Genomic DNA, 25,469 nt, shown 5'->3' on the forward strand with positions numbered 1-25,469 from the left:
ATCCTGGAGAATTATCCGTGTGCTGATGAGAAGAATGTGTGTTCTATAGCCATTGGATAAAATGTTCTGTAAATATCTATTAGGATCATTTATTTTATGGTGCAGATTAAATCCTATGTTTTTTTGTTGATGATCTGTCTGGGAGATCTTTCCAGTGCTGAAATGGGGTGTTGGTCTCCAGCTTTTATGGTATTGAAGAAATTCTGAATTCCTTCTCTGTGTTAACTTGAATTTATTTTAGTTTCCTCAAAATAGCTATTTTGAATTTTCTGTCAGAACAGTCATATGTCTGCTTTTCCTGGAGCACCCAGATATGTAAAGCAAATATTGTTAGGGCTAAAGAGAGAGAGATGTATAAACACAGTGTGGGGTGCATAAATATTGGCAATCATTATATTTTGATGGTGGATCATTATATAATTACCTTTGTATCTTCTTACAGTTTTTGTCTTTACATCCATTTTGTCTGATATAAGTATAGCTACTCCTGCTCTTTTTTGGTTTCCATTGGCATGGGATTTTTTTTCTGTTCATTTATTTTTTGACTATGTATATCTTTATAGGTGAAACGTGTTTCTGTTGGGCAACAACATATCATTGGGTCTTGTTTTTCTTCATCCATTCATCCACTCTATGTCTTTTGATTGGAGAGTTAAGTCCATTCACATTCAGTATTATTATTGATGAGTAGGAACTCATTCAGGCTATTTTGTTATTTGTTTTCTGGCTATTTGTGGTCTTCTCTTCCTTTTTTCCTCTTCCCTGTCTCTTCCTTTTAGTAAAGGGAATTTTCTCTGGTGGTATGCTTTAATTTCTTGCTTTTTATTTTTTGTGAATTCATTGTATATTTTTTTGATTTAAAGTTATCATAAGGGTTGCAAATATGTTTTTATAACCTGTTAGATGACAATGAGTATCTACTGCATGTAAAAACACGCCAACATGCAAAATGAAGACTAATAACTCTAAATTATAAGTTGGTCTCCTCACTTTTTAACTGATGGTCATTTTTCATAATTTCTCATTGTGCTGGCTATGTCTTAAAAAGTTGTTTTAGTTATTATTTTTCATTGGTTTATCATTTAGTCTCTCTACTTAAGACAAGAGTAGTTTACACACCACCATTACGGTATTATATTATTCTGTGTTTTTCTGAGTGCTTACTATTACCAGTGAGTTTTGTGCCTTGAGATGATTTCTTTTTCTTCTTTTTAATTTTTATGGACAAGAATCAAAGCATAAAGATGATTTCTTCTTGCTGATTAACATCCTTTTCTTTCATATTGAAGAACTTCCTTTAGCATTTCTTGAAAGACAGGTTTGGGGTTGATGAAATCCCTCAGCTTTTGTTTGTCTTGGAAGATCTTTGTTTCTCTTTCATGCTTGAAGAATACTTTCACCAGATCTGCTATTCTAGGGTAAAACTTTTTTTCCTTCAGCACTTTAAATATGTCATGCTACTCTCTTCTAGTTAATAAGATTTCCAATAAAAAGTCTGCTGCCGGATGTGTTGGAACTCTGTTGGATGTTACTTCTTTTTTCTTGCTGCTTTTAGGATCCTTTCTTTATCATGATCCTTTTGGAGTTTGGTTACTGAATATCTAGAGGTAGTCTTCTTTGGGTTAAATCTGCTTGGTTGTCTTTAATCTTCCTGTACTTGAATATTGATATCTTTATCTAGGTTTATCTGTTATTATCCTTTTGAATAAACTTGCTACTTCTAAACAGAGATATAGACCAATGGAACAAAACAGAGGCCTCAGAAATAATACCACACATCTACAACCATCTGATCTTGCACAAACCTGACAGATACAAGCAATGGAGAAAGGATTACCTGTTTAATGAATGGTGTTGGGAAAACTGGCTAGCCATGCGCAGAAAGTAGAACCTGGATCCCTTCCTTATACATTGTACAAAAATTAACTCAAGATGGATTAAAGATTTAAACATAACACCTAAAACCATAAAAACCCTACAAGAAAACCTAGGCAATACCATTCAGCACATAGTCATGGGCGAGGACTTCATGACTAAAAAACCAAAAGCAATGGCAATAAAAGCCAAAATAGACAAATAAAATCTAATAAACTTAAGAGCTTCTGCACGGCAAGAGAAACTATTAGTGTGAATCAGCAACCAACAAAAGGGGAAAAATTGTTGCAATCTACCCATCTGACAAAGGGCTTATATCCAGGATCTACAAAAAACTAAAACAGATTTACGAAAAAAAAAAAAAAGTCAAAAAGAAGGATATGAATAGACATGTCTCAAAAGAAGACATCTATGCAGCCAACAAACATATTAAAAAAACTTATCACTGGTCATTAGAGAAATGCAAATCGAAACCACATTGAGATACCATCTCATGCCAGTTAGAATGGTGATCATTAAAAAATAAGGAGACAACAGATGCTGGAGAGGATGTGGAAAATAGGAACGCTTTTACACTGTTGGTGGGAGTGTAAATTAGGTCAACCATTGTGGAAGACAGTGTGGCAATTCCTCAAGGACATAGCAATAAAAATAGCATTTGACCCAGCAATCCCATTACTGGGTATATATACCCAAAGGATTATAAAACATTCTATTATAAATACACATGCACACATAAATTTATTGGAACACTGTTCACAATAGCAAAGACTTGGAAACAACCCAAATACCCATCAACAATAGACTGGATAAAGAAAATGTGGCATATATGCACCATGGAATACTTTGCAGCCATAAAAAAAGATGAGTTCATGTCCTTTGCAGGGACATGGATGAACCTGAAAACCATCATTCTCAGCAAACTGACCCAAGAACAGAAAACCAAATACCACTTGTTCTCACTCATAAGTGGATGTTGAACAATGGGAACACATGGACACAGGGAGGGCAACATCACACACCAGGGCCTGTCAGGGTGTGGGGGGGTAGGAGAGGGGTAGCATTAGGAAAATACCTAATATAGGTGGCAGGGTGATGCATGCAGCAGACCACCATGGCACATGTATACCTATGTAACAAACCTGCACTTTCTGCACATGTACCCCAGAATTTAAACCATAATTTAAAAATTGAAAAAATTAAAAATCACCCGACTAAAAAAAAGCTTTCTTTTTCCGTCTGTTACTCTGACTCTTCTTTAAGGCCAATAACTCTTAGATTTGCCCTTTAGAGGCTATTTTCTGTATCTTGTAGGCATGCTTCATTGTTTTCTATTCTTTATTCTGTTGTCTCCTCTGATTGCATATTTTCAAATAGCGGGTTTCAAGCTCACTAATTCTTTCTTCTGCTTGATCAAGTTTGCTATTAAGAGACTCTCCATGCCCGAGTGCTGGTTGAGCCCAATGGGGCTTTATTCTGCACTGTGACAGGGCAGCACTGAATTCAAAGTAATCTCCCTGTCACTGCACTTTCCCTCCCCAAAGTGCACAGATTTTCTCTCTGCACCACATAGCCACTGCCAGCGGATGGGTGAGGCATGGTGTTAGTCATTCACGATAGTCTCTCCTGCCCTCCTCAACACCTCTTTTAGTGATATAAAGTTAAAACCACGTACTACAATTGCTTATCTGGATTTTTGTTATTTTTGCAGTGGTACTTTCTATATGCAGATAGTTGGTAAAATTTGGTGTTTCAGTGGGGGCATGAACAGGGTAGTATTCTCTTCAGTCATCTTGCTCTGCTTCCATGCCAAAGGCATTTTTATTATTTCACTTAGAGTATGATTTATAGTAGAAGAAAAATTTTATGTATTATTACACTATTTAGACCTGTGGCAGGTCTAAATAATAATACATAATAATAATAAATTATTAATATTTTTTGTGTAAGTTTTCATGGCTTTTGTAAGCATCTTTGGAGATATCTATCTATCTGTCTGTCTATCTATATATATAAAATAAAGGTAGAATAATCCAATTTGTAAGCTGAAATTTCTATTAAACAGTAGATAATGAACAATGTTCTATATTGCTATGCTTACTTACAAAACATGATTTTTCGTGATAGCTCTGTACCCTTTTGAATGGATATTATAGTTGACTTAATCAGCTTCCTACTTTTGGACATTTTGGTAGTTTTCAATTTTTTAATTTTAGATAATACTGTAATAAATATAATATAAATTTGCTTGCAATATTGGTCATGTCCATTTATGGAACTTTTTTGAAATTTTTGAGTTTAGGTGCATATTTTAAGCAGTAAATTTCAATGTGGTTACTACTAAGCTCACTCAGCATAACTTTTGAACCAAGGAGAGGTAGGTCTGTTATGTTGAGGTCAGGGAATGAGGTTATACTGGGGAAAATGTGTAGCTGACATGTCATGGGGGCATCTAGGAGTGGTCTGGTAAGATTTTTGCTTATCAGCCCCCTTTGAACCCTCAGAACCAGCAGAAGTAGTCCTGATCTTGGCTGAACATATCTGCCACAGCTAAGCAATTCAGTGTTCTAAACTTTCAATATTTTTTGTTATACACTAACAAATCAGAAAACCTAGAGGAGATGGGTAAATTTCTGGAGAGGTACAACCTACCAAGATTGAATAAAAAAGAAATAGAAAACTTTAACAGATTAATAATGAATAATAATACTGACATTAATAATGAATAATACTACTGACATTAATAACATTAATAAAATGTTTCCTAATAAAGAAAAGCCCAGGACCTGGTGGCTTTACTGCTGAATTCTATTAAACTTTTTTTTAAACTGCTTCCGGGCAGTGTGCTCAGAGTCGGCTAACTCTACCAAACTTGTAAAAAGAATTAACACTGATTATTTTCATACTATCTCAAAACACTGAAGGGGAGTGAACTCTTCCTGATGTATTCTGAGGCCAGAATTTCCCTAATACCAAAACCACACAAGGACATAACAAATAACAAGAAAAACTCTTGGCCAGTATCCCTGATAAACATAGATGCAAAAATCTACAAAATACTAGCAAACTAAATCCAATAACATCTTAACATGATTAAGTGGGATTATCCCAGGGATGCAAGGATGATAGCTGAACACACACAAATCAATAAATATGATATATCACCTCAACAGAATGAAAGACAAAAATCATTTGAACATCTCAATAGACAAAGAAAAAGCATTTGATAAAATTCAACATCCTACCAGTATCATTCTGTTTTGGTTACTGTAGCCTTCTAGTATAGTTTGAAGTCTGGTAGTGTGATGCCTCCAGCTTTGTTCTTTTTGCATAGGATTGTCTTTGCTATACGGACTCCTTTTTGATTCCATATGAAATTTAAAGTTGTTTTTTCTAATTCTGTGAAGAAAGTCAATGGTAGCTTGATGGGGTTAGCATTGAATCTACAAATTACTTTGGGCAGTATGACCATTTTCACAATATTAATTCTTCCTATTCATGAGCATGGAATGTTTTTCAATTTGTTTGTGTCTTCTCTTATATTCTTGAGCAGTGGTTTGTAGTTCTCCTTGAAGAAATAGACAAATTGAGTTATATTACGCCAAAAAGCTTCTGCACAGCAAAGGAAGCAATCAACAGAGTGAAGAGACAACCTGTAAAATAGGAACAAATGTTTGCAAACTAGTCATCCAACAAGTGCTAATGTCCAGAATATCCAAGAAACTTCCAACAACTCAATAACAAAAACCAAATAATCCCATTGCAAAGTGGGCGAGATATCTACATAGACATTGCTGAAAAGAAGATATAAAAATGGCCAACAGAAACGTATAAAACACTCAACGTCGCTAATCATCAGGGAAATGTGAATCCACAATGTGATTTTGTCTCACGCCAGTTAGAATGGCTATTATCAAAAAGAGAAAAAATAACAGATGCTGGCAAGTATGCAGAGAAAAGGGACTCTTATACACTGTTGGTGGGAATGTAAATTGACATAGCCATTATGGAAAACAGTATGGAGGTTTTCCAAAAAAACTAAAAACAGAGTGACCATACAATCCATCAATTCTATGACTGGCTATTTATTCAAAGGAAAGGATATCAGCATATTAAAGGGATACTTTCACTCCCATGTTTATTGCAGTGCTATTCATAATAGCCAAGATATGGCATCAGCCTATGTGTCTGTCAATTGATGAATGGATAAGGAAAATGTAGTATATATACATAATGGAATGCTATTCAGTTATTGAATGAAATCCTGTAATTTCCAGCAGCTTGGATGGAGCTGGAGGTGATCATGTTAAATGAAATAAGCCAGGCCCAGAAGGGCAAATATCCCATGTTTCCATTCATATGTGGGCACTAAAACAGTTGATCTTATGGTGGTAGAGAATAGAATGAAGCTGGAAAGGGTGGGGATGGTTAGGGATGAAGTGAGGTTTGTTAATGGGTAGGAATATACAGTTAGATAGAAGAAATAAGTTCTAATGTTCAGTAATGAAGTAGGGTGACTATAGTTAACAATAATTTATTGTATATTTCCACAGAGCTAGTAGAGAAGAGTTGAAGTGCTCCAGTAGAAATAAATCATAAATGTTTGAGGTCACAGACATACTAAATAGCCTGATTTGATCATTAAACATTGTATGCATGTATGAAAATATCACATGTATCTTATAAATATGCAGAATAATGTATCAAATTTAAAAGATGCTATATAACCCTAAGTTCTAATCACCCCCTTTGAGTTACTCATTATGAATGCTCCCAGGTGTATGCACAATGCATGTATTAATAAACTTGTGTTTGCTTTTCCTCTTGTTAATCAGTCATTCTCTCTGTCTAATTTCTAGAGCTCCAGTTAGTGAACCTAAGATAGGTAGTGAAAAAACACTTTTTTCCTCCCCTACTCTCTTAATACTTAAGCATTTTTGTCTGTCATTTTGTAACTGTGTGTGAAGGTTAAGGACATGATTTGATGTACCCCAAGTGATGACTATCTTCATCCTTCAATGGTATTCTGACTTGGGGGGGCAATCCTAAGTTCTATTTGGCCTATATTACTATTTGATGAGTAAGTTGAATGATTTGGGTAAAACTATTACTGTAAGAAGAAAATAAAAGGAGATTCTAAGGTAAGGGAGCGAAGTTTTACATGTGCCGTATTAACTGATTTAAGACTATGTAGTCTCTTAAGATAATCACTTAAAAGAGAGAATGATTATCTTGAGGATAACTGCTGCCATAATTTAAAAAACAAAACAAAACAAAACATATGACCCACTGATTTCTTTAGCATCAATTCATTAGTTTTCGATGTGTATCAAAATAATAATTTTGATTATTTTGATTCCACTGGCACAATTTTATTTGGTAATGGAAATACCAGAAAATTCTCTCTCTCTCTCTCTCTCTCTCTCTCTGTGTGTGTGTGTGTGTGTGTGTGTGTGTGTGTGTGTGTAGACCTGGGTGTTACAACTGGGATCACCACTACTTATGTGACTTGGATACTCATCTAGAGTATTTGGATTCTTTAGTATTAAAGGGAGGGATTTTGGCTTGATGGTCTTAGAATTTCCCTTTTAGTTGGAAAATTCCTTGAATTCAACAAAGAACATTGGATTAAAAATAGTTACAATATTTTGAGTTTTCAGCAAAAGACTGGCTTTGGGCTTAGTGTGATACTATGCTGCAAGCAGCGTCTATATGAGTGTGAACTCCAATTACAGTTGTCTCAAAGTGGAGTAAACTGACAAGGCATCCACTCTGTGTTAGTTACTTTTTCTAATATGGTGGCAATGAAATCCTTGACCTTGAGACTACATTCTATATGCAACTAACTCTGAATATATATACCTATATACACATATATGTAGACAGTCAGAATTTTATATGTATATATACATATATCTTATATATATATATATATATATATATATATATAAAATCAGATGGAGAGGAGAAATTTAGGGGCTTCAAAGTTTAAACTTTTTACTATCAGTCAAAGCTGGAAAGTGGTTGGTTTTTCTGTTACAAACCCAGTCTTTTTCAAATGTGCCAACTGGGACATTTCCATCAACTTTTTCTTTGTTCACCTTCAGATAAAAGGAACCCAACTGTTCACAGTATAGCGAGTTTTCGGGAAGATTATTCATTTATACTAGGGTAAGATGAAAAATGAACACCAGAGGTTCTCAAATAAGATGTCTTAGAAAGACAATTTCACTTTACAGAAATTTTTCAAAAGCCCATAAATTTGGTCTACGAAGTTGTTCACCCCAATCATCCATGGGACTGGCTATTTCTCAGACTGAACAAAAGAAAAGAAAACAAAACCTGATGACTGCATTCAGGGCTTCAGGCCACTCCTCAAAGGACCAATTAAGACTATTGTCAGCATGTTGCCATCCCTGCTCCTTTTCTGGAAATGAATTCGTGTTTTTAAATGACACTTCTTTTTGCCCTGTCCTGTGTAGTATGGGTTTATTCTAACCTACACTTTAGTTTGAAACTCAGGTGTGAAATGACCCTAGGATACTGAGCAACATGTACAAGCTGAGTGGTGCCAGGGACGCTGAGGGACAGGTTGGAACCTTCATTTGCCCAGAATCTTTAGCCACAATGAACTGGAAATTACAGATGGTTCATACACAATAGCTGAGCCGTCATAAACAATTAAGAAGCAGTGGTGTAATTGACCTGATTTGAAGATGCAGGGCAGCTGAATACTTCTCCCTGGGGCCAGCTCTCTCTTGCGAGCAGAGCAGATGGCCATCTGAGGGATTACAATAATAAGGGCAGCTGAATAGTCAAGTGACCAGTCAGGGTATCCAAGGGGACAGGGCAGTCAGATCTCTTCTGGATCGATGGGCAGCCTGTGCTAACTGGGCTGTGCCATATGTCTCTGTCTGCAGCACCCTTCTGCCCCTTCCCAGGAGTGTTCCTTCTTTCCAATGCAAAATATTAAGGATGAGGATTATGTCACTTCAACAAATGTTTAATTTGTTGACACTGTGATACATGCTAGTGATACAGAGATGAATAAGGCACTAGAAATGTCCTCAAGAAATGTATGATCTTATGGGACAGAGCAGACATGAACAAAGGTGGCAAGTCCTACTTTCTAACTATGACCACAGCACATACCATATGATAGATGCCGAGAGAAAGAAAGATATCATTTCTTAGAAAAGATGACATTAATAGAAATGACTTTTCACTAAAAAATGGCTCCATGGTCCAGTACATTTCAAAACACCACATAAAGATGTACAACATACATTAGCACATATAATATATTTTAAATTTTATTTTATAAATAAGAAATGCACCCATGTCCCCCAGAGTCTCAGTTTTCTCAATAGCAGCAACTAATCTTACTAATCGTAGTGGACTCTTTTAATTGTAGAGACATGATATGGAATGGAGTCTCGCTACATTGTCCTGGCTGGTCACACACTCCAGTCCTGAAATGATCTTTCTGCCTTAGTCTCTCCCAAGTATCTGGAATTACAAGTATGACCCACTGTACCTGGCTAGGGCTTACTAACTTTTAAATAACTGTATTCCATTCTATTATATGGGATGATTTTCTATTATTTATTTAGTTTGTTCCCCTGGTGAACTTTTTCCTATTACAAATACTACTTCAGTGAATGTTCCTATAAATGTTTAATTTCAATTATATATACTTTTATTTGTAGGAACAATTTCTAGGAGCAGCATTGCAGGGTAAATAGGTGTGTTCATTTTTAATTTTGAGAGAGATGACCAAATAGCCTTCCTTTTTTTTTTTTTTTTTTTGAGACAGAGTCTTGCTCTGCCACCCAGGCTGGAGAGCAGTGGTGCAATCTTAGCTCACTGCAACCTCTTCGCCTCCTGGTTTCAAGTGATTCTCCTGCCTCAGTCTCCTGAGCAGCTAGGACTATAGGCATGTACCACCATGCCTGGCTAATTTTTGTATTTTTAGTAGAGACAGAGTTTCACCATGTTGGTCAGGCTAGTCTCAAACTCCTGACCTCAAGTGATCCGCCTGCCTTGGTCTCTCAAAGTGCTGGGATTACAGGCATGAGCCACTGCAACAGACCCAAATTGCGTTTATTGGAGTTATTTATGGCCACCAATTATATATATGCTTACCTGCTTACTGCTATTTTTTTTTTTTAACTAATTCAGTGTGTTTCCAAGATTTTTCTTACCTCGGTCAATGTGATAAGCAAAAATGATGTTTTGCCATTTTATTTTTGTTTTCTTTGTAGTGACTAGTGTAGGGGAAGAAAAAATTTTCTCTCTCCTTTTAGGTTCAGTGGCTGTGGGCTATGAATTAAATGGACAAAGGACACATTAACAGAGAAAAGACATATACTTTTTATGGGTGTTAACATTTTTATATACACATGGGCTTTACAGAAAATAAGTAAAAACAAATAATTGGTTCCACTTGGGAACCTATATACCATTTTAACCAAGGGCAATAAATTGTGGAGAAGTACCTAGACAAAGGAAAGGTTTGAACTTCTAGGGATGGTATTTGTAGGAAAATAACTAGAAAATATATGGGGGAAATCAAATGGAAAATAAGGATTACTTTGTTAAGTTTCATTTGTAGAGACTAATATTGATGATTCTTTGTGTCCAGTGAAAAAGGTGATTTCCTCCTCCTGGTTCATGAAGAGCATCTTTCTCGGAGGAAATTTATGACATGGTTTCAGTCAGATGGTGGAAGGGCAGATAGCTTTTCCTGTATCTGCTGTTTCTCAACTGTGTTCTGCTCAAAATAATATGCCTAAGCAGCATATTTTGGGGTTGTATATTCTGATCTTAGTGTGACTGAGAAATTTTTCATATATTTGAGTTATTTTTATGTCTTGTCTGTTTAAATTTTTTGTATATTTTCTCATTGCATTTTAAATTATTTTCTTGTATGTATTCTACATATGCTAAAAATTAAGACTTAGTGAAATTAATATCAAATATTTATCTCAATTTATAGTTTCTTTTTTGATTTGGTTCTTGGTATTTTTTGCCAAGCAGACAATTTTTCTTTGGTTAGTCACAGTTACCAGTTTCTACTTCTTGAACTTCCGAGTTTTGTGTCTTACCTAGAAGGAACTTCCAAACGTTTTCTAATAATTCTATGTTAAACTTTCAGAAAAAATTTCTCTTGTAATTTTATTTAGCACTTCTCTATATAATTGATATTTGAATCTTTGATCTGAAATTTATTTTTTTGTGTTAGTATGTGGTAGGAATCCAGGAATGTAACTGAAATGTCTCAAAACAATGTTTTGAATAGTTTATATATTTTCCCATTGAAATGAAATACCAAACTTAACATACTAAATTACATTTAGATCCTATTCAGAACTTTCAGTTCTATGAAAATGATCTGCCTACTCACGTACAAGCATTTGAAGTATTATAGTTTTTTTTTTTTGAGATGGAGTTTTGCTCTTGTTACCCAGGCTGGAGTGCAATGGCGCGATCTCGGCTCACCGCAACCTCTGCCTCCTGGGTTCAGGCAATTCTCCTGCCTCAGCCTCCTGAGTAGCTGGGGTTACAAGCATGCGCCACCATGCCCAGCTAATTTTTTGTATGTTTAGTAGAGATGGGGTTTCACCATGTTGACCAGGATGGTCTCGATCTCTTGACCTCGTGATCCACCTGCCTCAGCCTCCCAAAGTGCTGGGATTACAGGCTTGAGCCACCGCTCCCAGCCTATAGTTTTTTAATAAGTTTTAGCGTAGAGTAGTGCAATTTGCCCTTCATCATTCTTGTGAATTTTTCTGGTTTGGCTGTATTCTCACCCAAATCTCATCTTTAATTGTAGCTCCCATAGTTCTCATGTGTTGTGGGAGGAACCCAGTGGGAGATAATTGAATCATGGGGGAGTTTTCCTCCATACTGTTCTCATGGTAGTGAATAAGTGTCACAAGATCTGATGGTTTTATAAGGGGAAATGCCTTTCATGGGGCTTTCATTCCTTCCTTGCTTGCTGCCATGTAAGACATGCCTTTCACTTTCCAACATGATTGTGAGGCCTCCCCAGCCATATGGAACTGTGAGTCCATTAAACCTCACTTTCTTTATAAATTACCCAGTCTCAGGTATGTCTTTATTAGCAGGATGAGAAGAGACTAATACAATGTTTTTACATGAACATCAGAATCAGCTTGCTTTGTTAAAATAAACTGTTGGTATTCTGGGGAGGGAAAATTTCATTAAGTATAGATCAATATTGGAAAAATTGACATCCTCATGATATATAACATTTGTATCCAAGAATATGATTCTATGTATTTGTCTTTTTGAAGTCCCTTAGTATCAATTAAAAAATGTCTTCCTACAGATCATAGGCATTTCTTGTTAATTTCATTTTTCTTAAGTTATTTTATCTTTTTAAGTGCTATTGATCTTTCTTCCATATGTGGACTAACTGGTTGCTGTTTTTATATATGGTAGCTTTTGATTTTTGTCTATATGTTTTTTTACCTAAACTCAGTGAATTCTTACCATTTGAAAGAGCTTCCACTTGATTCTTCTGGAATTTCCAGTTAATGGTATCCTCAAATAATGATAAAGTTTACCTTCATTTTTCCTGTTTTTATATTTCATTTTTGGGGGGCTGGTTTTTTGAGTCTAATATTAAATATTAAGAAGAAAAACATATCTTTCTTGCTCTTGGACTTTAATGATAAATTTTCTTATTTTTTTAATTAAATATATTTAATAAAGATATTTTCATGTATTTTTGTTGAAAAACATTCTTAAAAAGAATAGTTGTTACATTTTGTAATGTCTTAAACAACTATGAAGTTTTTGTACAATTTTTATATTCATAACTGTTAGTATAGTGAATTATGTGTGAATAGATTTCCTAGTATCCAGCTATTTTTGCATTCCTTGAATAAAACATATTATCATGGTTTATAATCTTAATAATTATGTTATATCTTTTTTTGTGATATTCGCATCAATATTTGTAAATGAGACTGGTTTGTAGTTTCCTCTTTTGTAGGTGCTACCTTTGTCAGGGTTTGGTACCATTGTCATACTTCATAAAACTGATTTGGGTGCTTTCCTTTTAAAATTTATTTTCTGGAGCAGTTGAAATAGTACCAGAATTATCTCTTCTTAAAAGTTTGGTAGAATTTCTGAAAACAAGCACTGGGGCAGTTTTCAAAGGGTAACTTGTTTATAGTTATTCTTTTTGTTTTCTATTTTATTTTTTAGGTTCTAAATATTGTATCTATTTTACTTTGATTTCTTCTTGGACTCAGGATTTTATTTTATTTTGATTTTGTTTCCTGTCTCCTTCTGTGTTTTTTGTACCTTTTACTTCATGGAAATGTCTGTGTATTATTTGGTGCAAAGGCATTTGTAATTTTTGGTTGTTCACTGTAGATTGTACCCTTTTAATACATTTGTCCTAAATCAAACCTCGTTTGGGTTTCTCCATGTGCATTTACCCGATGAGTCTTTGCCAAGTAATTTTATTTTCAACCTCTCTGAGCCACATCTTTTATGTATGTGTATCAGGCACAGCTTGTGTCCTGCCTCACATTCTCTTGGCCCGCTTTTTAATCCAGATCTTGCAGAAACTGGCTCTGTGTAAGTGTAACCTAACATCACTTCACTTGTCTGTATCACAATCTATGTAACTATATATACCTGCTCAGACATTATCATGGACAAAAATTCATGACTAATACCGGACAAGAGATCAATGGATTAATATTCTCCTTTTCATCTCCTGAATGGACAATTCTAAGGCATATTCACATGGCAGCGTATAAGTCCCTATTAGGATCATGCTGAGTTGCCCATATTGGTAGTCAGCTCCATAGCATACCCTTGAATTGGTTTTTCATTTCACCCTTCCCGTCTCTACTCCTGATCCTTAGGATTATTTTCCAGAGCTAACTATCTGTATCAACCTGATTTTTGTTTGATTTCAAGCCTAGATTAGAACAGTTTATCTTTTGAATGTGGCAGTAAATAAAATTTTGCCTTGCCCTTTTAACATAGTCATAAAACTGTATGTATAAAACAATATATTGATATGATATTTATCCTTAGTTCTATCTTTAATTGTTTCCATATTTTTTATTTCATGATATGATTTGTATATTTTTGTCTATATGCATTTTCAGAAGTTATATTTTTGTTTTAGTAATTCCTTTTTTCTTACTTTATTTTATTTTTTTGTAGAGATGGGGTTTTTTCTATGTTGTCCAGGCTGGTCTCAAACTCCTGGCCTCAAGTGATTCTCCCAAAGTGCTGGAATTATAGGCATGAGCCACCATGCCAGCTCCCTTTTTTATTTTTATGAACTGTACTTACTAATTTCTTTCTAAAAGCAATGTTGAAATAAGTATACTTTTAATCTCTTCATTTTCATTTCTTTTCATTTTGCCACTCAATTATTTTGTTTAATATGTTATTTTTTATTCATGCTACCTTTTGGTTTCTACATATATTTATATCACTTTGACTTGATTTATTATCCTTGACTAATATCTTCTTATCCTTGGTAATAAAACATGAAGAAATCGCTTACATTCATTGCCTTTCATCTCTTTTCAACTTTGTCTTGTCAGAATTATAACATTTACATTCTTGTAATCTCCACATTATTTTAATCTTAATTTTATGATAAAATAAATTCAATACCCAGCATGCATTTTTGTGCCACATATTTCTGTTCGTTCTCTGATAGTGTTTTTAGAAACTTCTTAGAAATTATATGTTGATTTTTCATTTAAAATTATTTTTCCCTTGCCTTTATATTTGGACAAGTTTGTCTGGCTATGTCTTATGTCAGTTTTTGTCTTTGTCTTCAGACTTTATAAATTTTGCTTTACAGTCTCTTGGTACTAAGAATTTCTCCAGGAAAATGTCTGAGGCCTGCCTAAATTTTTACCTTTTTTTGATAACTTAACATTTTGGCTTGGTTGCACAAAGGATTATTCATTTATCTTTGAGATCCAATGATTTTACTACATTATGCCTTTCTGTTAATTGTTAATGTGTTAATATTTCCCGGGTTACAATGTACACTTTTAATGGATAAAGTCTTTTACTTCTGAAACGTTTTCTTTCCTTAAATTTCTTACTTCTCTCATTTTGTTTCTCTTCACTGGGGATAGCAATTTTGCAATGCTGGATATTCCTTGCCTGTATCTATATAAATATCTTTGTAAACTTTTATTTAATTTCATTTTCCTTACTGTGCACAATCATGTTCTCTCTCTCCTTTGTTTTATTTTAAGGAGTGGCTGTTACTCTTGGGCTACTTCCCAATGGCATTTGTTGTTATTGTGTGATAATTTCCTTTTATTTCATCCTTCCACTTTTCTGATCTTGGCAAGCTCGAATTTTCTCTTTTTATTGTCTTGCCACAGTTTACCCAAAGCCTTATAGATCCCCTTTGTGCTCTACCTAGATTTGTAGAACTAATTAAAAAGCTTAAAGGCCATGGCAAAATACATAGTCCCAACATTTTAATGAGTGTTTTAAAATCTGTTTTTTTTTCCTCCCTGCCTGCTTCCTGCTTTTATTTTATTTTTTACCTTGTAATATTTTTAGGTGGATGATGTGATAATATACTCATCTTTGATAGAGTTTACAGGAAATTTGTTTATGGGAGGTCGAGAGTATTGCAACAGATTTGTTGCTATCCTATTTATTATGCAGAGAATGAATAAATATATGAGTGAGGTCTTTTTTTATCTACCTATCAGTCCTTTCTCTCTCTCTCTGGATTGATCTAAAATAAAATCACTCTACATTTATCCTGGAATCCCGGGATCTTCCTTTGTTTATGTTTCTTCTTATTGAAAGATATCACTTAGTATTTGTTTGAGAGTGAATCTATGATAGATAAAGTCTCATAGTCTTTGTATACATCAAGGAGTCTTTATCTCACATCCATCGTTAAAGGGTAATACAGTTGGGTGTAAAATTATAAATTGATAGATATTTTCCTTAAATATTTGAACAATATTATTTAATTTTCATTGGCTATCTCACATACATGTGTTTAACTACTTTTATTGGTATATTGTCTACTCTCTCTGATAATTTTAAAATGTTTATATTCATTTCAAAATTTATGTAATTTATATTTATTCTATAAGATTTCCATTCAATTTTTAAGGATTATTATATGTTTTCTGTCTTTATTCTAGTTGTTTTGCTACAGCATATCACAAAGTAGGTTTCTATTTATTTATCTTGCATGAAATGGAAATATATTTTTATTGGAGGATTTGTGTCTTTCTCCAATCATTAAAAATTCTCGTCTCCTTTATAGGTAGTGATTTTTAGGCATCTTTTCTTTCTATTTGTTTTTGGAAATTATTATGTAATAAGAAATATTAGTGTCTAAATATTTCCCTTTATGTCTCTTCGCTGCCTTCTCATATTTTTGTTCTTTTTATCTTAATTTACTGTGCTTTAATGAATTCCACAGTTTTCTAGTTCAGTTTTCTTTGTGTCCAGCATAGTATAAAACCTATTTAATGAAATATTTTATCTCAACTCCTCCTTGCTTTATTTTTGCTTTTTTTGTTTCATAATTATTTTGGGTGGCATTTATACTTTGTATAAATGTTTGACTATTGCAAATACACTTGTTTTTTTTATCTTTATCTCATCTTTTTTCTTAAAATTAATTATACTTAAATGAATTCATATTCTAATTGTTGGTTTGTGGTCCATCTTAGCATTTCTTCATGTGTTTTTTGTATTTTGATTGAAGGCTTATTTTGATTTTTTTTTTTGTTTGTTTGAGATGGAGTTTCGCTCTTGTTACCCAGGCTGGAGTGCAATGGCGCAATCTCGGCTCACGGCAACCTCCGCCTCCCGGGTTCAGGCAATTCTCCTGCCTCAGCCTCCTGAGTAGCTGGGATTACAGACATGCGCCACCATGCCCAGCTAATTTTTTTTTTGTATTTTTAGTAGAGAAGGGGTTTCACCATGTTGACCAGGATGGTCTCGATCTCTTGACTTCGTGATCCACCTGCCTCGGCCTCCCAAAGTGCTGGGATTACAAGCGTCAGCCACCGCGCCCAGCCCGATGTTTCTTTACATTTCTCCTCTGTTACCACTTTTCCTTTTCTAGGAGTTTTGTGATTGCCTTTCAGGATAGCAGTCCGTAAGTGTGCCTTAGTATTCACTTTGTGCCTCCTGCTTCAAGGTAAATATTGGAGATTTTACATATCCAACCACGAGCCAATGGACAGTTTGGCTTAATTTTTGGTTCAGAGATTTTGCCTGAGATTTCTGATGGCACTGGGCTTGTAAGTGACTAAAAGTGTAGCTATAGATCACAGTTGCTCGCTACTGAGACTTGACACTCAATAGTTCACTACTGATATGTTGGCATTATTGACAGTTTGGGTCAGATATTTCTTTGTTGGTGGGGCTTTTTCTGTGCATTGCTAGATATGTTTTACAGACTCCCCAGCCTCTACACACTAGATGTGAGCAGCTATTCTCTCTTCCCAGTTTCGACAATCAAAATGTCTGTAGGCATTCCCAAATGTTCCCTGGGGGTTGCATGGTAAAAGTGCTTCTTGTTGAGAACCTCCATTCTGACAAATAGTAGGGATATTTTTCAGTCTTTTTCTAAAAAAGGAAATAATCCCACCAAACCCTCTGGCTTCAGTGACCTTGGTTCTGTCTCTTTTAACCTGCCAGCTGTCACTATCTATTTTAGATCTAGAAGTCTTTAGCTCATGGATCCAGTACAGGTGACTACTTTGTATTTTGCCCCTTTCATATTTATAAAATCTTTATCTTGATTTTTGTGGTGTTCATACTGTTTCCTTTTTTAATTTTAATTTTTTATTACTGTTTGGAACAGCATGGCTCTATCAGAATGAGAACTAATGGAGTTCTTTTTACTGGAAATCATCATCACTGTTCTTATGGGGTGATTATTATACTTGTATCCCAATTAAGTCACTCCAAAAATGGCATAAAGCAAAAGAGAGGCAAATGAAAAACTAGTACTATAGTGCTATGATTCCCTTTCTATCTACCATTATCAATATCTCACTCTGTGCTAGGTCTTTCCCATCAGTACAAAAACCCTGATGTGATCCGGCTCCTGCCTAGCTCTCCAACATCATCCATATTACTTTCCTGTTGGCCTCTGTTGTTTAGCCACCATGGGCTTCTTTTTGCTCTTCATCAGGTTAAGCTTATTGTACTTTAGAATATCGTGGGTTCCTCCCACATTGTTGCAGTGTTTTTAAATCTTAGCTTAAATACGCTCTTCAACAGAGGGCTTCCTTGGCAACCCAAGCAACAAATCTACTCAGTTATTCTCTTACATTGTCTTGTTTTAGTTCTCTATATACAAACTACTACTCTCCAATATTCTTTTAATTTTTGCATTTGTTTATTGTCCATTTACAACCACTGCAATAGAAGCTCATTGGTGGCAAAAACGTCTATTTCTTGCTGAATGCTGTGTCTTCAGTGCCAGAAATAAACCTGGCACAGAATTATAGATCAATACTAAATACTGAATAGTAATAAATGCAAAAACGTGATTTTTCTGTTCTAGCAAAATTCATCCCAAAAGGAACCTTGAAATATCACCTTCTTTTTCTCATTTCCCAAAGATTTTGGAATAATTTCTTAATAAATGTATTAAACAAGACAAAAAGCACATTTCGTTACGTCTTGGGCACATTTTCATGAGGAAATACAGAAATAATCTCTGGTATATGATGCCTCACAAAGGTAATGTCATCCAAGAGACAAGCTCAAACACAAATTGAACAAGAGGCTTGCAGTAGTGGATGCTGAAGGCTTGCTCTGTTCTCTTAAACTTCCTTTGAGAGGTCAGGCATGGATGATCCTTGGGGCACTTTATGTTATAGCATATATTTACACTTAAAGTTTTATTTCATTCCTCTATGTTATAAGAATCATTACTTATAAAACAGTAAAAATTGTTCTAAGAAGCTAGTCTGAAAAATATGGGTCTGCTTATTAAGGACTAGGTTAGACCTTATATGCTTAAGTTATTGGTTTATGTTCCATAGGTTTTGTGGTATTTTTTACAAAGGAAAGTCTTGAGAAGAAAAGGTATTGGAGCCTGTGGAAACCAGACTACAAAGACAAGGGAGTTAGATCTGTACTTCAGTGTATTTATCTGGAAAGCGATCCTAGTAATACCTAATTTAAAATGGTGATGTGATAATATTAAATAAATATATAAGTGCTTTAAACACAGCATGGTAAAATTGGAAGTTATTGCTAGTAGCCATAACCTAATGATCACAGTAATATTGAGTTAGCTTTTGTATATTAAATAAAAGCCATAATTCCATGGGTGACATTTCTTTTCTACCTTTCATGAGATGGTGTCAATGATTTAAAGAGTTAGAGGAACCCAAACCCTGTGAATTCTTAATGTATGTTGGACACCATTCACTGGGCCAACTTTAGAGAATGACAACCACTTGAAGACCATTACTAATATTTTTTATCTTATTATTTTAGTGGTAAAATTTGCTTCCCCTTTATAATTTAGTTTTAAGAATGCTGATTACAGTGGTTAAGATACATCAAATTTTTTTTTTTTCCTTTTTCCTTGCCTCTTTTCTTTTCTTGCAGTGTGTATTGAGTCTAAACCTATTGCCAAGGGTTTTGAGTGTGAATTGAGACATACTTAGGTTTGCTTTTGGAATTCAAACAATAGCAAAGATGAAAAGGAATTAATGGAAGGGTTAGCATGTATTGAATCTGCAGGAAACTATCCAGATGTAGACGTGCCCTCAGCATTTTTCCACAGTGATGGAGAATTGCTTAAGAAAGGAAATCCTGGAGCCTTGTGACTAATAATTATCATTTGTTTTAAATGTCAGTGATATGTCTGTAAAGCATCAGAATAAATTAGTTCAGCAAATGCCACAAAAATGATGAAAATGTTGTTTTAGGGTAAAAAGATGACACCCGAAAAGCAAAGTTTTTTCTCCTTTTTTGTTCTGTGCCAGTATGTATACTTACAGACAGATGTATACATGCTCTTAGTGATAGATAACAAAACCAAGTGATAATTCCTTTTTCTAAAAATGTTCTCTGAGGAAGTCTAGATACTAAAAACAAAACAAATTATTATTCAATAAAGCAAAAATGCATTCAGCACCAATAGTCCTTTAGGTTAAAAAGTGGCTTATTATGATAATTTTCACGAGGGAAGGCAAGTTATGTGTTTTTAAGAAACTAGTTTTTAGAACATAATAATATATTTATTGACACTGCATATTGCTATCTTTCCATAGTCACTGGACAGGTTTCAACAATATATCATGCTGCATGATAAGCTTTTTAAAATGTACAGTTCATTAATGTGTGCACAGATTTGTGCAACCATCACCACTGGGTAATTTCAGAACATTTTTACCACCCAAAAAGAAACTCCTCATTTATTAGCAGTCACTCTCTATTCTCTCCTCCCTTTAGCTCCTGGCAGCTACTAATCTACTTTCTCTGTCTCTGGATTTGCCCATTCTGGAAATTGACTAAAAATGGAATCATACAATGTATGGTCTTTTGTGGTTGGTTTCTTTCACTAAGCATAATGTTTTCAATGTTTATCCTTGGAATGCTCATAGCTTATATCAGTACTTCGTTTCTTTTTATGACTGAATGATATTCCATTGTATCAGTAAGCCATATTTTATTTATCCATTCATCGTTTGATGGAATTTAGGCTTTTCATTTTTTGACTATTATGAATAATGCTACCATGAACATTTTTTTGTACAAGTCTTTGTGTGGACATATGTTTTCAATTCTCTTGGGTATCTACCTAGGAGTAAAGTTGCCAGCTTACATGGTAATACTATGTTTAAGCTTTTGAAAGACTGCCAAATTGTTTTCCAAAGTGATTACATCATTTATAATTCCACCAACAATGTGTGAGGGTTCTAATATCTCCACATTGTTGCCAGCACTTGTTACTATTTGTCTTTTTTATTTTAGCGATCTTAGTGGTTGGTAAGTGGCACCTCTTTGTGGTTTCAATTTGCATTTCCATCATGACTAATGATGTTGAGCATCTTTTTATGTGCTTATTGGCAATTTGTGTATCTTTGGAGAATTTTTCATTTTTTAGTTTTTAGACTGAGTCTTGCTCTGTTGCCCAGGCTGGAGTGCAGTGGCATGATCTCAGCTCACTGCAACCTCCACCTCCAGGGTTCAAGTGATTCTTGTGCCTCAGCCTCCTGAGTAGCTAAGATTACAGGCACATGCCACCTTGCCCACCTAATTTTTGTATTTTTAGTAGAGATGGGTTTTCACCGTGTTGGCCAGGCTGGTCTTGAACTCCTGACCTCAGGTGATCCACCTGCCTCAGCCTCCCAAAGTACTGGGATTACAGACCTGAGCCACCATGCCCGGCCTGGAGAAATGTTTATTTGAATTCTCTGTATGGGTTATTTGTCTTTTCATTGTTAAATTGTAAGAATTCTTTATATATTCTGCATGTAAAACATTTATCACATATAAGATTAGCAAATATTTTCTCCTATTCTGTGGATTGTTTTTTCATTCAAGGAATAATGTACTTTGATCCACAAAATCTTTAATTTTGATAAAGTCCAATTTTTCTATTTCTGTTGTTGTCATCATTATTGTGCTTTTGGTGTCACTTTCAGGAAAACATTGCCAAAGTCAAGGTCAAAGAGATTTATCCCCCAAAATTTTAAAAGTGTTTTATCCTTTTACCTTTTACATTTAGACCTGTATCCATTTTATGTTAATATTTGTATATGGTTCTAAGTGAGAGTCTGACTTCATTCTTTTGCATATGGGGATTCAGTTATCTCAGCATCATTTGTTGAAAAGACCATTTCTTCCTTATAAAATAGACTCGGAACTTTTGCCAAAAATCAATTGAACATAAATATAAGAGTTGATTTCTGGACCTTCTATTGATATATATGTCTGCCCTTATGTGAGTACCACATTATCTTGATTATTGTAGCTTCCTAGTAAGTTTTGAAATCAGGAAGTGTGAGTTCTCCAAATTTGTTCTTTTACAAGTTTGTTTGGCTATTTTGGCTCCCTTATATTTCCATATGAATTTTAGGATCAGCTTCCCAATTTCTGCAAAGAAGCTAGATGGAATTCTAATAGGGTTTGCATCGACTCTGTAGATGAATTTGGGGAACAATGCTATGTTGACAGTATTAAGTCTTCTGATCGAAGAACATGAAATATCTTTCAATTTGTTTATACCTTATTTAATTTTTTCAATTATTTTTGTAATATTCAGTGTACAAGGCTTACAATTATATTATTAAATGTACTTTCAAGTTTTAAATTCATGTCTGATGCTGTTATAAGTTAAATTATTTTCTGAGTTTCATTTTGGACTATTTGTTGCTAGTGTGTAGAAATGTAATTGATTTGGCATATTAATTATGTCTTTTGCAATTGTCTATTTTGTAATAAATACTAAACTTGTTCTAGAAGTTTTTTTATATATGCATTTTTAAAGAATATTCTGTATACAACATGATGTCATTTATGAATAGATAGAGATTGAAGTCTTCCTTCAGAGTTTGGGTGGCTTTTATTCCTTTTTTGCTGCACAACATCCTGGGATACAACCTCTAGTACATTGTTTAAGAGAAAAGACGAGAGCAGCCATCATTATCTTATTTTTGATCTTTGAGGAAAAGCATTCATTCTTTCACCATTTAGTATAATGTTAGCAGTGGGTTTTTCATGTACACCCTTATAAGGTTAAGGAGTTCCCTTTAGTTCCTCTAGTGAGGTGAGTATTTTTATCATGAAATAAGGTTAAATTATGTTAAGTGCTTTTCCTGAATCTATTTAGTGATCATGAAGTTTTTGTTTTTTGTCCTATCAATATGACATATTATCACTGATGGATTTTTATGTATTAATGTAAGGCTGCATTCCTAGGATAAAATCCCATTTGTCATGGTATGTATAATTGATTCTGTATGTCACTAGATTTCATTTGCTAGTATTTTGTTGAGGATTTTTGCATTTATATTTATGCAATCATTGGTTTATAGTTTTCTTGTGATGTCTTTGTTTGGTTTTGGTGCCAAGATAATATTGGCCTCAGAAAAAGATAAGAAGTACCCCTTTCTTTTCTTTCTTTCATTTTTTTTCTTAGAAGAAAGTTTACGAAGGATTGGTGTTAATTTTTAAATATTTGGTAGATTTTAACAGTGAAACCATCTAGTACTTGGTTTCCCTTTGTGGAAAGTTTTAAAACTACTAAATCATTCTTTTTACTTATTATAAGTCTATTCAGATATTCCATTTCTTCTTGAGTCATTTCAATAGTTGTGTATTTTTAAGATAAATGGCCCAAGGATTGCCAGATATTTAAGAAACGGTTCTAATCAAAAGAAAGAATAAATAAGGTAAAAGGAATTTAGAAATAAAACAGATACACCATAGAAAACATAAAAAAGTAAAAGATCAACTATAATTAATATCCTTAGAAATATGAGAAAATATATTTCCTCCATGAAAAGGCTACAAGATGATTTTGAAAAAGAAATTATTAGCAAAGAAGGAAAGGGTCCTGGAAAATATGCTAACTCAAGTTAAACATTTTTTAAGAAAAAGAAAGTGTACAAATGTCAGACGTGCATTTTGGTCAAAGGACACAAAGTTCTCAGTTAAATGGAAGAATAAGTTCAAGGTCTATTGTACAACATGGTGACTATAGTTAATAACAAGGTATCGTATGCTTGAAATTGCTAAGGGAGTAGATTTTAAGTGTCTCACCACAAACAAATGATGAAGAAATTAATGCATATGTTAATTAGCTTGGTTTAAGCATTCCACAATGTATACATATTTCAAAACATCATATATCAGCAGTCCCCAATTGGCACCAGGGACTGATTTTGTGAAAGATAATTTTTCCACAGGCCAGAGGAGAGGGATGGCTTCAGAATGATTCAAGAACATGACATTTATTGTGCACTTTATTTGCATTATTATTACATTGTAATATACAATGAAATAATTATACAACTCATCATAATATAAAATCAGTGGAAGCCTTGAGCATGTTTTCCTGCAACTAGATTGTCCTATCTGGAGGTGATGGGAGATAGTGACAGATGATCAGGCATTAGATTCTCATAAGGAGTGTGCAACCCATATCCTTCACATGCACAATTCATAAGGTTTGCACTCCTGTGAGAATCTAATGCCTCCACTGATCTGAAAGGAGGTGGAGCTTAGGCAGTAATGTGAGTGATAAGGAGCTGCTGTAAACACAGATGATGTTTCCCTCACTTGCCACTCACCTCCTGCTGTGCGGCCCGGTTCCCACAGACTGGTACTGGTCCATAGTCTGGGGGTTGGAAACTCCTGATTTACATAATAAATATGTACAATTTTTATTTGTCAATTAAAAACATACATTAAAGAAGGTCAATAAAACTAAATGGTAAAAAATTAAAAATAGAACAATGTAAGAATAAAAGCAAGAACATCAGATGATATATTTAGAGGGTCAGTCTGAATTTATCTATTATGACTTCCAGGAAGAGTAAAAATTGAGAAAAAAATTATTAAGATGATACTGCCATATACTTTCTTGGCGCTAAAGGACATGGATCTCCCAGTTGAAAGGGCTCATTGAGTGGCCAGCATAATGAATTAAAAATAACCTAAATGGGAACACTTTAACACTTCTCATGAGGTATGAATTAGTAGAAATTACTTTAGAGAGCAATTTGGCAATATCTTATATAATTAAAGTTATTCCTGTTTTAACATTCAAGTACATATAAGTGCATATCTTTTTACATCTTAGTGCATATAACAGAAAAAGTTATCCATTTATGGAAGGGGATGTTACAAGAATCTTAACTGAAGCATGAGTTTGTAAGAGGAAAATTAGACATAATCCAAATGCCATCAATCATCTGTGAAGGTAGAATATCGGTATTTTGAGTTATGAAAGGACTCAACACTTAACATTTCCTATATATATATCCTTTCTCAAGTGGCAGACGGAGGATATTGACCGTAATAATGAGTAAATAAGAAAGGAGGACGCTATGAAATAGATGACACAAGGAATGCAACACAGTAGAAAGGTTAAGGAAAGTTCCAAAGATGACAAAAGAAAACTGAGATAGAGATAATCAACCTCAGTTATAGCAGGAAGGCAGAGAACTCAAGGAAGCAAAAATTTAGGAAAAAAGAGAGAAAGAAATGCTATTTTATCTCATGCATTTGACAATGTGGAACACATAATAGCGTTAGGAGGTTCATAGCTTGGCAAGAGTCTATACGAAGAATCACTGTAAAGCAGAGAGAAATCTAAGTAAATGTTATGAATGCCAGGTAGGTAATAAGTTCAGGAAAAACAAAGACGTTATATAAAAAGGGAAATGCAATCATAGTATACTAATTGGCTCAGGAATAATAAGACTTATGCAGTCATAATCATGTTTATTAGAAAATGTGTAACAAAAGTTTAGTAGAAAAGAAATGAGGGTGGTAGCATAAAAGAATGAGTGTATCTAATAGGAAATAAATAATGCCCAAAATATTTA

The sequence above is a fragment of the Callithrix jacchus genome, chromosome 1 (assembly GCF_049354715.1).
Source record: "Callithrix jacchus isolate 240 chromosome 1, calJac240_pri, whole genome shotgun sequence".
NCBI classification, from domain to species: Eukaryota; Metazoa; Chordata; class Mammalia; order Primates; family Cebidae; genus Callithrix; species Callithrix jacchus.